This window comes from Phascolarctos cinereus, unplaced genomic scaffold, assembly GCF_003287225.1.
Source record: "Phascolarctos cinereus isolate Bilbo 61053 unplaced genomic scaffold, phaCin_HiC Scaffold_4;HRSCAF=312, whole genome shotgun sequence".
Classification (NCBI taxonomy): Eukaryota; Metazoa; Chordata; class Mammalia; order Diprotodontia; family Phascolarctidae; genus Phascolarctos; species Phascolarctos cinereus.
In genome coordinates this window covers 502956475-502974078 of record NW_027555847.1, presented here as the reverse complement: position 1 = coordinate 502974078, position 17604 = coordinate 502956475, and the positions used below count along the sequence as shown (strand labels likewise).

Here is a 17604-nt window from a genome sequence, read left to right as displayed (position 1 = left end):
AGGAGGGTAGAAATGGGGATTTCAAAGTCAAGAGAGGTCAACAAGGAAAAGCATGAGAAAAGATGGCAAGTATTCATTGTTAGGAGATCATTGGTAACATAGGAGAGGGTGGTCATGGTCAGAGGCCTGGTATTAAAAAGCAAGTAGGTAGCGGTGATGCAGAGCTAGTCAGGTACCTTTGCACATAATTTTTTCCATGTTTTCTCTCCCATCAGACTGTGAGCTTGTTAAGAGCAGAGACTGTCTTTTGCCTCTTTTTGTAACCCCAGCACTTAATGTAGTGCCTGGTACATCAGTAGGGGTGTATGTAATAAATGCTTGGCGAAGTTAGGTGGCCCAGTGGATAGAGTGCCAGATCTAGAGTCAAAAAAGACTCATCTTCATGAGTTCAAATCTGGCCTCAGACACTTACTAGCTGGGTGACCCTGGGCAAGTCACTTAACCCTGTTTGCCTCAGTTTCCTCATCTGTAAAATGAGCTGGAGAAGGAAATGGCAAACCACTGCAGTATCTTTGCCAGGAAAACCCCAGATGGGGTCATGAAGAGTTATATTGAAATGACTGAATAACAACAATACTGATTGACCAAGTATTGAGAGAGCTTTTGGGGAATGGCTACCATGGGAGTCAGGGAGTTACTGTGTTCCTCAGTCACAGCTGACCAGCAGCAGGACGAGGTTTCTGCAACGACACCCTTCTCAGAAAAAAATGATCCCTGACAAGGATAACGAGCCCAAACCATGCATCATCCTGCCAAAAGACACAGACTTTGAGGTCATTCCTCAGAAAGTACAGAGTTGAGGTGAAGGCGAATAGCTGGTCAGCAGTCCCACAAGATATCTGTTTTGTGTTTTCATGTTTTAAGTACCAACCTCCTAAGAAAGTATAATAGAAGTTCTTCCTAATTATTCCATGTTTTCAGTCTTTTTCAATGCATGCTTCTGAGTGTTTTGTGGGTCAAACATTTCCCTAGTGTGGAGGAAAATAATAGCTATATACATTGAAAATTGAATAGTTGTGTATAACGGACCTGGAAAGTCTCTTTGGGGGAGACCCTAGACATGAGATGAAGCTAATCTTTAAGTGGTTTTCCCTGGAGCAGGGACATAATGAGCAAGAAGTGACAGGAAAGAGCCTGACTCCTCTCTTTAGGAGTCAGCTGGGGCAGGCTGTGTGAACCCTGGGCTGGGGCCCCTTAGTATGCGAGAAAACTCCCCTGCCCCTGTGCTCAGTGGTTGTTGCTACACATTATGATGATGACGACAATTCCCACCTATAATGTTTTTGAGTTAATAAAATACTTTCCTTACAATTAGGGTCGCACTCAGCCTCTCTGGCTCATTGTGCTTTGATCCTATAGCTCACAATCCTATGCCTTTAAAGAATACATAATAGCTTATGAGGGTACAATTTTGTAAGTTAAATCACACCCACATGTATTTATGAGAACACACACACACACACACACACACATCATTCACAAACTATACTCACCAGGAAAATGTTACTGCTCCTGTTTTTTCAGATAGGGAAACTGAGTCCTAAAATTTGTCGTGAGATTTGAGAATGCCTTGCTACACAGCTGACCCTCTAGTCATTTCTTTCCCTGGCTCCTTCAGCAAGAACGTATTTCCCAAAACTCAGACCACATTTTGGTAACTCCATTCCTTATTGCACCACTGACTATTTCCCCAGCATGGTCCCAGGACAGAAGGCAGCTGAGGATTCTGGCACATGAGTTTGTGATAAATGTCAAATCATACCAAAGCTTCACGTTGCTAAAGGAGCATCAAACCCACCTCAGGGTTTCTAAACTTGGGAAAGTACATGCAGTAGATGTGATTAGCTAGAAGATTCTCTGGGGGAGCACAAGGAAATCTCCTTTTGTGCTTATCTTTAAACCATCTTTTTAACACTATGTTTTCCCAATGCAACTCACACACGCAAAAAATACAAATCCAATAAAATATGAAGGACAAGAAAAAAAGGGAGAGAGAGTGCTCACCCACTATCTTCTCATCAGTTCTTTTGCCTTTGGGACAAGTTTCCTTGCAATGAGAAAAGCCTTTCAGCTCTGAAACTCCTACTCTGGGGCCCTGTTGTCCTGATTACATGACCCACTATTTCAGACAAGCCCCAATAATGCTTTATTTTACTCACTGGACATCATTTTCTCTATAGCTGCCTTGAGGGATGCATGCATATTCTCTGCCCCACACTTTCCAGTTTTGGAACTATAGTCAAATCAATGCTGCCATCACTATAGGAAAAGATGAGCTAATCTTTGGGTCTGAAACAACTAGGTGGTGCAGTGGATAAAGTGTTAAGCCTGAAATCTGGAAAACCTCAGTTCAAATCCAGCCCCAGGCACTTACTACCTTGTGACTATACACAAGTCATTTGAACTCTGTTTGCCTCCATTTCCTCATCTGTAAAATGGGGGTAAAAATAGTACTTATCTACCATGGTTGTTGTGAGATAATAAAATGAAATCATTTTCATTTCAAATAATGAAATAATCAAATGAAATACTAATTACAAAGTTCTTACCATGGAGACTGTACATAGTAAGTGCTGTATAAATGTTAGCTATTATTATTATTCTACTCACTATCCCAGTAATTTTCAAAAACTGAATACCCCCTTACTCCTACTCCAGCCATTTTTCCCATATATGTGTTATCTGCCCCTATTAGAATGTAAGCTCCTTAAGAGAAGAGACAGTTTTCACTTGGAATAGTGCTTAATATATAATAAGTGCTCAATAAATATTTTTCATTCACGTATCTCTAAGTAAATCCCTCTGAACTGGCACGATAATCATGTTGTTTGCTATTGAATGGATTTCTAGGAGCTTTCTCTCTTTGGGCCAGAAGGTCACACAGATGCCAGTCTTCTTAAGCTCTTTACAGAAATTCTCTACTTTTTCATCATCTACAACCAGTGTTGGTGACTTAGCTACAGTTATTTTCACGGTGGTCTGTTTGCAAACACTCATCGTGAGCATCACAATAAGAGATAGACTAATGTGCCATTAAATAATGCCTTTTGTTGTCTTTGGGCATTCAATAAAACCAGGCTGCCCATTCCTTTCTTTGCCTCTCCAGGTAGTACTTGGGAGCCATCCTTCCATTTAGCTGCAATTTCCTTCTTTCTTCTGTTTTTCTTTACTGCAACAACGTCAAGATTAATATGATTCAGGCCTTCCAGTAGTATGTACACTCGTTGATTATTGTACAAGGATCACAGAATAATAACAGCTGAGTTTATACAAGCTCTAAAAATGATGTATTTCTTAGCAACCTCGGCTCCCATTTCTGCCACAGTGCCACCCTCACTACCTCAGTGTAAAGACACATTCGGAGGCCATTTTGAATTTTGGTTTGACGGGTTGCCATGGCCAAAGAATTTATCACTAAGTGGTAATGCCTACTGGTCACTAGTCTCTATGTTCTTAGCTAGGCTGGTCCTTGGAAAGCAGAGTTGGTCTATCACTAGAGCCATACTCAATACCTTTCCTGATCCAAGTTTACTTTCTGCTGGTATAGTCTTTGGAGCTACAGCTCTCCACCATAACATATTTGAGTAGGACTTTGGGAACACAGATGGAGATACCAAGAGGATATTCAGGAGGAGATGTCTAAGACACATTGCAGGAATCGTGTTTATTGTGGGGGGAAAGGCATTGAGATATTTTAAGTGTAATGTTATCCAACAATATGACTTGGAAGGCAAAACAAAGCAAAACTGTTATTTTAGACTGCATTAAGGGAAATATGGGGAGCATCTAGGTGGCTCAGTGGATAGATCATCAGCCCTGAAGTCAGGAGGACCTGTTCAAATCCAGCCTCAGACCAAGCACTTGACACTTACTAACTATGTGACCCTGGGCAAGTCACTTAACCCCAATTGCCTAAAAATTTAAAAAAATTAAAAATTAAAAAAATTTTTTAAAAGGGAAATATGGGACAGCTAGGTGGCGCAGTAGAAAGAATGCCAAGCCTGGAATCAGGAAGACCTGAATTCAAATCTCACCTCAGATACTAGCTGGGTGACCCCAGTCAAGTCACTTTACCCTGTTTGCCTCAGTTTCCTCATCTGTAAAATGAGATAAAGAGGGAAATAGCAAACCACTCCAGTATCTTTACCAAGAAAACCCCAAATGGGGTCAGGAAACAACTGAACAACAAAGGGAAATACAACGTCCAGAGTAAATTTGGTTCTCGGTTTGGGGCATCACGTTTTAGAAAGGATGTTGAAAGGCTGCAATGCATGGTAAAAGAGGATGACTAGGAGAGTGAGTAGACCCACAAGTATGAGGAGCATATGAGGAGTTGTTGAAAAATAGCAATAATGTTTCACAAATGTGCCAGGTGACCCAGCCCTTTACCACTTACCAAGGAATTTTCCTACAATAACAGCCCCATGGGACTTACATAGCACTTGATGGTTAACAAAATTCTTCTTTTTTTATGATCGTCACAACAGCCCTGTGAGATAGGCAGTGCAAATATTCTTATTTTTTACATGAGGAAACAGACTCAAAGAGCATAAAGGACTTTGCCAAGGTCACAAGCTAGGCAGAAGCAGAGCTCAGATATGAACTCTGGCCTTCTGATGACAAATCTAAAGCTCAGTCCACTCGACCAGGCTGCTTTGTGTATGTCTCATAGTTTACCTGCTGGTAAATAAGGTCCATGGGTGCACCTTGTTTTCCTTATCTTTGTATCCTAGCAAAATTCCATGCGTATATTAGTTGTTTTTAAAAACTCGATAATCATATGAGGTAAATAGTGTACATATTATATTCCTGTTTTACAGATAATGAACCTGAGCTAGAGAGGTTAATTACCTGCTCAGTCTCATATAACTACTAAGTGGTAGAGTTAAGACTTACGCTTGTCTTCTTATTTCATATCCACATTCTTTTGCCTTCACCATGCTGTCTCTCTGGAAAAATTGGAAGAGTTTTACCTGAAGGAGAGAAGTTTTAAGAGGGCACATGGTGGCTTTTTTTCTAAAATTTGAAGGGTCATCATGCTTGTCTCCAGAATGCAGAACAAAGGATAGAAGTCACAAAAAAGGACATTGAAGCTCAGTCTAAGAAGGACTTCCTAATGGTTAGAGTCATCTAAGGATGGAATGGACTATATCAGTACCTAATGAGGTCCCCACTAGAGTAAACTCCTGGACAGCAGCAGAGTATCCCTAACAAAGGCTAACAAAAAGGGTATTTGATTATGTACTAGGGTGTCCCAGTTTGTGAGTTCTTAGAGCTTAAATTTGCACAAACACTTTTGAAAGACCATATATAATCAAAAAGCCTTCTTTGGATTGAAGAGGAAGAAGGAAATTACTTATATATAGCCATCAAGGTTAAAAAAAAAAAACAACCTGTGAAGAGTAGCTACAATGTAGGAGAAAGAGTACCAGGAGACACCCACATAATTAGCAGTTTAAAAAAAATCTAAAAAAGCAGCCAATAATGAAACCCAGGATTTCAGACCAAATGATGAGTAATAAGCAAGATAAAGTAGAGATTCTAATGCAAGGAACTAAATTTGCCCACGTAGCTATCATTGAGACTTAGTGGGGTCATCATATTTGTAATGGGTTTTTGTATTTCTTGCCTTCTTAATGAGTTGGGGTAGGAGAAGGGGAAGGAAAGAATCTGAAACTGAAAATAAAATAAAATTGAATGGAAAAATAAATATATAATAACTTTAACAAGAAGAAGAAGAAGAAGGGGGAGGAGGAGGAGAAGGAGGAGGAAGGAAGAAGAGGAGAAGAGAGAAGAGAAGAAGAAGAAGAAGAAGAAGAAGAAGAAGAGAAGAAGAAGAAGAAGAAGAAGAGAAGAAGAAGAAGAAGAAGGAGAAGGAGAAGGAGAAGAAGAAGGGGAGGAGGAGGAGGAGGAGGAGGAGGAGGAGGAGAAGGAGAAGGAGGAGAAGAAGAAGGAGGAGGAAGAGAAGGAGGAGGAAGAGAAGGAGAAGGAGGAGAAGGAGAAGAAAGAGAAGGAGAAGAAGAAGAAGAAGGGGAAGGAGGAGGAGGAGGAGGAGGAGACTTAGTGGAGTCAGACCCAGGACTGAAATGTGGCTCTATAAGGCAGGAGCACCTAACCTTTCTTATGTCATAGATGCCTTTTGGCAGTCTAGTAAAGCCTATCAATCGCTTCTCAGAATGATGGGTTTAGATGCACAAAATGAAATACATAGGATTACAAAGGAAATGAATTACATTGAAATACAATTGTCAGATTTTATTTTTAAAAACACAAGTTCATGGAACTGAGGTAAAAAAACAAACAAACAAACCCTGCTATACCTAATTCAAAATGGACAGAAGAAGTAAGGAGGATGAGGATTGAGTAGCATTGCATATTAAGAAGACATTGTCATACAAGGAAATCCAATAACCACAGGAAGGAATCATGGTGGAAACCATTTGCGTAAAGATTGATGGAGGCAGAAAGAGAAGCAATATTGTCATTGGAGCACTTGACAGACTACCAGAAAGAGGAATTAGATGAGGAGTCTGGGAAATAGACCACAAGTCAGGCACAGAGGCATGATATAGTAGTAATGGGGGACATCAATAATCTGGATGTCTGTTTGAGCTCTCTCTCTCTCTCTCTGCATAATGCAGAATGGCTAATGGTTCCTTGGCTTTACTTAGCCATAATTTCATCCTTCAAAAGGTAACAGAATCATTGAAGGGAACATGTATTCTGCTCCTGATTCTCCCCGACAAAGAACTTGTTGATGGTGAGATTACGATGGTAGCCTTGGAAGAAAATGAAAACTCCAAGAATTTGTGATAAAAAAAGAAAAAAGGGTTTAGTATAACAGACTACCTAGATTGTAGGAGAACAGATTTCCAGAGGGTTCAAAGAAAGCATGTGTTAAATGGTATCACAGTACAAAAGTCATGGGGAGGTCAGCCCAGAAGGAATGCAAAGATCCCAAGAATGAAATTCTGAAGACAAAACAATTCCAATGAGTGAGGAAAATAGAAATTGTCCAAAGATGCCAATGTGGATATTCAGGGAACTTCTCAAACAACTTCAATTTTTAAAAGATTTAAGGAAGATGAAAGCAAGAGAAGGTAACAGGAAAAAAATGAAAGCGTGTAATCAGGGGGAATAGTGTCAGGAATGAAGATCAGAATAAATCAAGAAGAATTTTTTAAACATACATTATGTGCCTGAAAATGTGCTAGGGATTGGGAATGGTAAGAAAAGTTAAGGATAAAAATAAAACTTTTGTTCATTTTTTAAATAATCTTGGGGCGGGGGGAAGAGGATTAAAGAAAACATGTTGGCTTATGCTGTAGGGCTAGAATAATGATAATGAACAATGAAGAAAGGGCAGAGTTGTTCAACTCTAATTTTGCTTCCATTTTATCTATCAAAGAAAATGATCTTTAAATTAGGAGAAAAAACAAGAAAAATGGTCAATAGAAAAAATAAAGAAGAAAAATGGCTACTAGAAAGTTGTTGCCCAAGTAGGGAGATCAAAAGACCATGAATTTAGAGCTGGAAGAGACCTTCAAGGCCATCTATTACAACCACCTCATTTTACAAATGAGGAAACAGAATCCCAGAGTGTTTACATGGCTTGCCCAAAGTGACAGAGAGCCAGAGATCTCCCAGCTGCCTTTGATAAGTTCAAGTCACCAAGCCCAGATTAATTATAATTTTTGGTATAAATAAATTTGTGGCCATGATTTCAGAGTCATTTTTAGTAATCTTTGAAAGATCATGGAGAATAAAAGAGATGAAGTAGGATTGGGGAAAAGCAATTGTCTCAATTAAAAAAAAAAAGAGAGAGAGCCTATAAACTATAGGCCAAGGAACTTGACAACTTTAATTCCTAGTAAAATTCTGGAACATGGGTTTTTAACTGTTTACATGTCATGGACCCTTGGTAAAGCCTATGGAGCCCTTCTCAGAATAGTGTTTGTAAATGTATAAAACAAAATACATAGTATTATAAAAGAAAAGAGTTTTACTGAAATACATTTATCAAAATATTTTAAAAATAAGTTCAAGGATCCCAGGATAAGAACTTTTTGTTCTAGAATGTTCTCAAGAGAATGGTTGATAAATATATAGAAAAAGAAGCAATATTCACAAGAAACCAGCATAGTTACAGCAGAGACCTGGCTCTGCTATGTGACCTCAAACAAGCCACATAACCACTTTGGTCTTCAGCTTCCTCATCTGTAAGATGTGGTTGGACTTCAAGGCCTCCATGATTCTTTCCAGCTCTAAACCTATGATTCACTCTGTAAACTTCATTTTCTTTTTTTTTTTTAAACAAGGTGTGGCCCTTTGACGGAATCCAAACTTCACAGAACAAAGTTTGGATTCTGTCAAAGGGAGGTACTTGAGGACCTAGAAGGCCACATGTGGCCTGGAGGCCAAAGGTTTCCCACCCTCGCATTAGGGAATCCCCGTCATCACATTTTAGCAAAGCATTTGACAAAGTCTCTAATATGAATCTTGTGGACAAGACAGAGGGGTGTGAGCTAAATTCATAGTTCATAGTTCACAACGGGTTAAATAGATGAACACAAGTAATAATCATCAGTGGTTCAATGTCAGCTTACAAAGAAGACTCAAGCTGAGTGCTCAGGGATCTGTGTGTGATCCTGGGCTCTTTAATATATTTATCAATGACCTAGATAAGGGTGCAAGATGTTATGCTTCCTAAATTTTCAGATGACCCAAAGATCAAAGGGATGGTGAGCATGTTGATGACAGGATCCCTACTCCCCCCCAAAAAAATCACAGCAACATAGAACATTGGTCAAATCTAGTACAATAAAATCTAATTAAGCGTGGTTAGACATCAGTTCACCTGAAGAATATTGAAGTTTTTTCATGGACTGAAAGTTCAACATGAGTCAACAATGCATATTATCCAGCTGTATCAGTAACCAATTAAGCTAATGAAATATAGGCTACATTAAGAGAGCATAGTGTCCAGGACCAGGAAGGTGATAGGATAATAGGATCGTAAATACAGAACTGGAAAGGACCGCAGGTCATCTCATCTTACAGGTAAGCAAACTGAGGCTTAAAAAAGTTAAGTCAGTTGCCTAAGATAATACAGGTAGTAAGTGACAGAGGCAGAATTTGAACTCAGATCATCTGACTCCAGAGCCATTTTTCCCCCAATTAGATTACATGTGGATTATTACATTCAGTTATGGATGCCACATTTTAGTCATGTAAGAGGCAGTATCATAAACCACTAGATTGGGAACCGGGATGAGCTGAGTTCAAATCCCACCTCTGATATTTACTAGTTGTATGACCATAAGCAAGTTACTTAATCTTCCCGAACTCAGGTTTTTTTTATCTGTAAAACTGTCATAACAACACCTATAGTACCTACCTCACAGTGTTATTGTGGAACTTGGGGCAGCCCCTCTCACATATGAGTCCCCTGGAACAGCTACCCCAGATTCAAGGTACCCTGTGGGTCCACATTTGCTCAAAAAGAATTGCTCACTAGCCCCTAATGTTGTATATACTTTTTCTCAATTCAGTCATAAATGATCATTAATTGAAAGCAAATACATTTAATGAAAGAGGAGAATAAGATGCTTAGTAGAAGATTCCTCCCAATCCCATGGTGTATTTTTCCACAAATATAGACATCATCAGCGAGAAAATAAATGATTGTTGTTTGTCCTTCATTCTTGAAGAGGACCATGCCTTCAGGGAGATGATGACATGACTTGCAATTAAATTGGATTTGAGTGAGGGAGGGCTATGCAAAACCACTAGCCTCACTTTCTCCTCCAGAGCCCTCTGGGTCCAGTGGCCAGATATTGATCAGAATGACTGGAGATGGACCAGCCTGTGCTGCAGTAAAGAACCCAGGAAGACCTAGGTCCAAATTCTGTTTCTGATGCATATAGACTGTGTGATGAGTATGCATAAGAATAATGCATGAAAGATTCATGCATAGGGAATACAAGACAACTTATACCTCCAACATGGAAGGACGATGTAATGTCCACATACTGCTTTTGCTGAAATGGTCAAGTTGTCTCTGTTTGCTTCATTACTCTGCTGGGTCATCTCTTCAGAGCCAGCCAATCCAAGTCAACTTCATTCTGCTAGGGTATAGTGACTAGAAACTTTCCCTAATAAGTATAGGCTAAGAGCGCTTAATGGGCAGCTAGGTGCCAGTGGATAGAAAGCATCCAGCCTGGAGTCAGGAAGACTCATCAGACACTCACTAGCTGGGTGACCCTGGGCAAGTCACTTAACCCTGTTTGCCTCAGTTTCCTCATCTGTAAAATGAGCTGGAGAAGGAAATGGCAAACCACTCCAGTATCTTTGCAAAGACAATCCCAAATGGAGTCATGAACAGTTAGGACTGAAAAGATTGAAAACAAAAACAGCCCTTTAGTCATAGCTATATCATCAAGTTAACAAAAGTTAGTCTCAGATGCTCCAGGTTAAGTTTAGGTCTTTCCTTTTCAACCTCTTGGGGAAGATCAAAGCTTCTCTCACAGATAACTCTCTTATTTAGGGTCTAAATTGTCTTAAGTATTCCCAGGTTCCTTTATGGCTTAGAACCAGAACAAAAGGGAAGCTAAGGGAGCCAAGTTCTCCACCCATGTAGCAAGCATTCCTGTTTTTATCATGCATATCATTCAGCAGCAAAGTCAAATTAATTTAGTGCAAGATTTTGCACAGTGAAAAACCTGTCACCCTATATTTGTAAAGTGCTTTATAAACTTTAGAGCATTATGTGATTGCCAGGCATTATCATATTGTTGGGAAAATGGACCAATATCTTACACTATAAACCATAATAAGTACAAAATGGTTAAGTGACCTGAGTATTAAAGGTCATATCATTAGGTGGCACAATGGATAGGGCATGGGGCCAGGAAGATGTAAATTCAAATTTGGCTTCAAACGCTTAATAGCCATGTGACCTTGGGCAAGTCACTTAACCTCTGTTTGCCTCAGTTTTATCACCTGTAAAATGAGGATAATAATAACACCTACCTCCCAGGGTTGTTGTCAGGATCAAGGGAAATAATATTTCTAAAGCACTTAGCACAGTGCCTGGCATATAGCGGGCACCATATAAATGTTAGCTACAGTTTTCAAAATTAGAAGAGTAAAGGTCAACGATCTTTCACAGCTATGGCTAACAAGTGAATTCTTAATTGAACAAGGAATAGGATTTATTACAAAAGATAAAAAAGGTCACTTTGATTATATAATTTGTTTAAACTTCCAAATAAACACAATTAAAATGAGCAAACAACAACCACATGAGAAAATACAATCACAAATAATAAGAAATCACCAATAAAAGAAATCAAAATCAAAACAACCTCACACCCAGCAAATTGGCAAAGATGACAAAAGGACTGTTCCACTTTTCCAATGTCAGAGACATGGAAAGATATTAATGCATTGCTAATGGAACTGGGAATTGAAAAACAATCATTGTGGGGTTTCTTAATTAATCTTTTTTTTTCAATCAACAGAAATCCACCTGCTGGGTAGTAAGCAACAAAGCTGAAAATTGGCAATAGTTCCTGCATCCTACACAAGGTCAAAGGGCCTTAACATGAGTCTGGGAGTTCGTCTTGCCCAGGTGCACAGTCTCTGTCATCTTCCAGTCCCTGGGCACTATAATCAGCTCCAGTACCTTAGTACTTCATAGCTATATCTTGCCCCTCCCCAGACCTCTCTATCTTTCTATGTCAACCTGGCCTGGAAAAATGACTCAATGTGGCTTCTTGAACTTCCCTATCAGAATTTGGTTTGGTGACATTTCTAGATGGTTGGTAGAGTTTTTTCAGGGGGAACTAACTATGCATCTTCTTGCTACTCTGCCATCTTAGCTCATTGGATTCCTTGGTCCAATCATTTTGGAAAATAATTTTGAATTATAATTTTTAAAAAATAGTGCCCAAGACATTTATACATACTAATAAATATATGTAAGTTTCTTATATATGCATACATATATGTATATATATGTATATATATATATATATATACATATATATACACATATATACACAAATATACCTTTTGATCCAGGCATATGCCCCCAAGAACATTAATGGCACAAAAAGGCCTGTATATATACCAAAGCATTTATAGCAGCATTGGCAGAAACAGAGAACTCTAAATAAAATGAATCTCCTTTCACTGGGGAAGATCTAAACAAGCTGTGATATGGACTGTTTTTACATTCACAGAAGAAACTATAAATATGATGAATACAGAGAATCATGGGAAGATATGCCAACACTCACATACCAAAACAACTTCACAAAGTGAAGCAAGAAGAACCAAGAAGACACAGAACAACCCAAAAATTAAATGAATGCTGTCAAATTACAAAGACCGAGCTCAGCTCTCAAACACAAGAAGACACCAACCCCTGCTTCTCCATAGAGGTGGAGGACTATGGATGTGGAACACTGAATATAATGCCACTTTTTCCCAACATGTTGTCTGGTTTTCTTGAACTGTTTTCTTTTTCTTTTTTAATAAAGGATGGCTTTCTGGAAAGCAGAATAGGGAAGGACGCATTGGGAAAGGTAGATAAGGTAATAACAAATCAATTAAACTAACAAATAATGAATTAAAACAATTTTAAATTAATGAGTAATAAATTAAAACCAGTATCAATTAAGTTTTATTCAAATTATTATTATTAGATTAAGAAGCATTTGTCAGTATGTGAAACAGTATGAGAGACCCACACAGTGTAGCGGATAAGAGAGCTGACTTCAGAGCCACAAAGACCTAGGTTCGAGTTTCACCTTTGATGCGGACTGACTGAGTAACCTTGGGTAAGTCATTTAAACTCTCAGTGCTCTAGACAACTCCAAGACCATAAATTGCAAAGAAAGTGCTAACCTGCACTGGTAAAGGATGATCTCCTCATGAGAAAACTCATATTGGAGGAGAAAAAACATATAAATGTAATGAATGTGTGGAAACATTCCAGTGTTCCCTCTTCTCTCCTCAGGCATCTAGGTAAGAAATCGAGAACTGGGAAAGACCTTTGCTTAAAAAAAGCCAAGGTCTCTCTGCATCCTGGGCCATCTCCAGTCATCCTGATCTATATCTGGCCACTGGACCCAGATGGCTCCAGAAGAGAAAGTGAGGCTGGTGACTTTGCACAGCCCTTTCTCCCTTAAATCCAATTCACTTGCATGTCATGGCATCACCTCCCTGAGGTCATGAGCCTCTTCCAGAACAAGGACAAACAGTATGCAGTCTCTGATGCCTGAGAGCAGGCCCCTGGAGGTAATCAATATAGGGAAACTCAGGCTTCTCTCCAGCAGAATTCAAAGTACTTAAAGGATTTAAATGCCAGGACACTTTCCCTTTTGTCTCTGTATCCTGATTGCCTAACAAAATGCCTGCCAAGTAGTCAGAGCTGAACAAATACTTCCTTAATTGAACTGAATTGAATTAGTCCAGGGTGAAATTGAGTGTTCCATAAGACCTTGAAGTGGGAAGCTCAGGGAAAAACAATAGACAGTATGTTGCAGTGGAAAGAATGCTGGATTTGGATTGAGACAATGTGGGTTCAAATCTAACTTTTGCCACTTAGTAACAGTGCTAGCTTGTATTAGTCGTTCAACTTTTCTTTTCCTCAATTTCTTCACCAGTGATCAGATCAACAATACTATTGCTTCTGGAAATTAATTATTTTATGGCTCCCCTCACGATTTCTGACTTTACCCTTCCCTAGCCACCGCCCCGTAGATGGTCTCTCTTGGATTTGTATCTCCAACACTCAGCAGTTCAAACATAATAAGCACTTAATAAATGCTTTTGCATTTATTTATTCACTCACTCATTCATCTACAAAATAATGAGATTGAAATACATGACCTTCAAGGTCCCTTCCAACTCTTCATCTATAATCCTGTGAACTTGGAAGCAAAGTTAAGGTCAACCCATAACAGTGTTTAAGGTCAGGAGTCCCAGAAACAGGAAGTTGCAATAGTTCAAACAAGACTTGACCAATGCTTGGAATAGAGATAAGGGAGGAAAGTCGTATTCTGGACTTGTGGAAGCAAAAGGCATCAAGATTTGATAACAAGACAGATGGTCAGAGCCAAAGACTAAGTCAAAAATTAATCTGAAGTTTCTTACTTTGGAAGCTGGTATTGTAGTTTCACTTCTCGGACCTAGTAAGGATCTGGAGGGAGATGACCAGGAGTGTCCGCTTAACTACAACACGTCAGGCCACAGAGCTATGGTCATCTCCTATTTTAGTACACAATTATTTTCAGTAAGAGGAATTTGGCAATCTGTGTTCCCAGCTGAGAATTTTCTAAATTGCCTGCATACTTCTCAGCATAGCCTGTGTTGTAATTTAGATTTACAGGGATCCTATCATATGAGAATGTCCCCATTGAGGGGGAATGCCCCCCAGTCCCAATCCTTAAAAAGCACTGTCACAGCCATGCTCCTGTAGTTCTGTCTCTCTGAAAGAGACAACGGTGGCATGCTAAGACTTTCCAACATGTGGAAGAAGTATTTGGGTTATTACTTTGTTATTTCGTATTTATTTTCACTCAGTTCTGGCCATACTGGGGAATTGTCCAAGGGAATGGTAAAAGCAGATGCTTAAAGACCTTTTAAAACCCAGAACTGGTTTCACAAGTACAGAAAAGTTTAAGAATTATTTTCTGAATGCTAATGGACTCAGACACCTAGCCCTAAGACCTCTCAAGACTACCAATGAAATGAAATTTCGCTGTTAAATTAATTTCAAGGGAAAGACAGGGCCCTCTTTTCTTTCTCCTGTCTTTGAACATGTTTTCAAGTGAACAGGCACATTTTGTGGCATTTGGATATGAAGAATTCAACCCTGACTCTTTGTTGGAAGCTGTGTGGCAGTTGGGTTGAAAATCCATGGTGTGTATGTGTGTGTGTGTCTGTCAGAGAAGGCATTCTCACCAGGCTTGGTGACCCAGATGGTTGACGTTCAGAGCAGCAATGGGCGCAGGATGGAGGGAGCCTGTGCTGCAGGCTCCATTAACAACCTTTGTTTCAGCCAGTCCCATATTCATGCTTTGAGGTCTAGAAGAGGAACTGGGAAACTTCCTAAGCACAAACCTGTTACAGGATTTTCTCAATCAGAACACTGACCTTTCTCTAAATCCTCCTGCCAGAGAGAATCAATGAAAATAAGAATTATACTGGCAAATGAATTTGGAGGATACAGGAGGTCAGCTTGGTGAAGGATAGACTTCTGATCCATTTCTGAGCCCCCATGAACAGTACTGGGCTGTTACAGGATGCTCAGGTTTTTTATATAAGCTATCTCCCAGGCTGGTAATGCTCTCCCTCTTACCTCCACCTCTTGGAATCCCTACCTCCATTAAAGACTAAGTTTAATGGCCATTTCCTTCAAACAACCTTTCCTGATGCTCTCATTGGTTAACGTTCTCCTCTATCCCATTATTTTGTATTTAGCTTGTATTTATTTAAATAAGTACATGCTGTTTTCTCCTAGTAGCCTCTAATTTTCTTCAGGGCAGGTGAAATTTTTCTCTTTGTTTTTGTATTCCCAATGCCTAGCCCAGCAATGGGTACATCGTAGGTACTTAATAAATGCTTTTAAAATTGAATGTAGTTAGGGACAGCTAGGTGGCCCAGTGGATAGAGCATTGGCCCTAAAGTCAGGAGGACCTGAGTTCAAATCCAGCCTCTGACCAAACACTTGACACTTATTAGCTGTGTGACCCTGGGCAAGTCACTTAACCCCAATTGCCTAAAAAAATAAAAATAAATTGAATGGAGTTGGTGTAAGTCTTTTAGGGACAAGCTTTTGAAGTGGTCTGGGCAACTTGATCCTAATCCCCCTGCCCATCCCAGCCGTATATATGGCACTTCCCTGTCAAAGGTACAGAAGAAGCTTGTGCTTAGATGCAAGGACATTATAACATCACAATAAAATTGCTATTTCCACCTTAGATTTGGCTGATAAATATGTTCAATGGCTACATAACATATAATAAGTTACCAGCGCAGAGGAGGACCTACAATTTAAACAAGATATGTTTAAGCCAACAATACTTTGACCAGGAATCTGTTTTTAGACCAGGTCATGACAGCTCCAAACACTGCCAGCAAAGTAACTAGGACACTACATAAACAAAAGGAAAATAAAGTACAAGGATCTATTACTGTAGCCTAGCATGGCAGGCTTCTCCTTCATTAATGTAATTCAAAGAAGGAGTAGTCAAGTATTAAAAGTCCTAGAGGTCGAGAAGATGAGGACTGAGAAAAGACCACTTAAGTGTTTGATGGAACAAAATGACTAATATGGAAATATGTTTTACATGATTGCACACGTATAACTTATATTAGATTGCTCACTGTCAAGGATGGGAGGAGGAGCAGAGGCAGGAGGGAGGGAGAAAATTTAGAGCTCAAAATTAAAAAAGAAAAAATGAATGTTAAAAATTTTTTTGGCATATAAATGGGGGGGGTAATTTTTTTTAAAAGAGTTTTATATTTCCTAGAGATCAGCTTCATTTAAGACCTGAAAACTGGATGGCAAAAGGGTTAAAATATGAACAGGCAGTGCATAAATGCAGGCTGAACATGGAAGGTCTTTTCTAAGGAGTCTATGACAGGGAGGAAAACTATGGGCTGATAGCTTGAGGGGATAGGAAGGACAAGTGAAGGTTTTTAAGAATGAGGAGGCAATGGCAAGCAACAGGAAAGGAGCCAGCAGATAGGGAGAAACTGAAAAAGGAGAAAGGCCACCCCTTATTTTCATAGGGTTTTATGCATTTATTATAGATCATTCATTTTTAGCCTTTTAATATCCCTGTAAATTGGCCAAGAGGCAATTCTTATTACATCCTATCTGAGAAAGGGAAAAATCTTTCAAACCAAAGAATTTACTTATGCCCCTACTCACGGCCATCACCTGTGATGCATTAAAATGTCCACGGGTTCTGAACCACCAACACTTCGGGGCCTGCTTCACAGGTTGTAATTTTTTTTTAATAATTCCAAAACAAAAGCCCTCAGGTACCACAGTGGAAAACAATTTTAAAAGATTCTATTTTCTAAATTAGGAGGCTTATTATTCCTTTCAAAAATTTGTATTTTTCAAATCAACTACAAAGGACTTATGAAGGAAGATGCTATCCACCTCCAGAGAAAGAACCAATAAATAGAAGTATGCATAGTATGGTTTTACATATATGTGTGTGTATGTCAAATGCGTCAAATGGCGGCATTCTGTAGTGTGGGATAGGGAGGGAGGGAGAGAGTTCAGAACTTAAAATGTAACAAAAAGATAAATTAAATTTTTAAAAATTTTTATTAGGGGACACTTTGAAAAAAAATTAAAATAAAATAAATTTTGTATTTCACATTCTACTTAGTCAATTAGCCAGGCCCTTATGAGTTTTGGGGTAGGTCTGTGTTCCTCTCCTATTCAAGGGTCCTTGAAATCAGTTGTCCTTCCCACTATTCAATCTACCTTGGAGGTGGTTGGAGAGCAAAGGAAGCTGCTGCTTTTCTAATTCCCACATTCTCTCTCTCTCTCTCTCTCTCTCTCTCTCTCTC

The 17604-nt window shown here is 39.2% G+C and overlaps 1 long non-coding RNA gene across 1 annotated transcript in view; it reads right to left on the bottom strand.

The window, feature by feature from the left end:
- LOC110195778 (uncharacterized) overlaps window positions 1-14248 on the bottom strand; it is a 66482-nt gene extending 52234 nt beyond the window's left edge. The window contains exon 1 of the long non-coding RNA XR_002321009.2: window positions 14164-14248. This is a non-coding gene — a long non-coding RNA (uncharacterized LOC110195778). The remainder of the gene's footprint in view (window positions 1-14163) is intronic.
- Between the last annotated feature and the right edge of the window lie 3356 nt (window positions 14249-17604).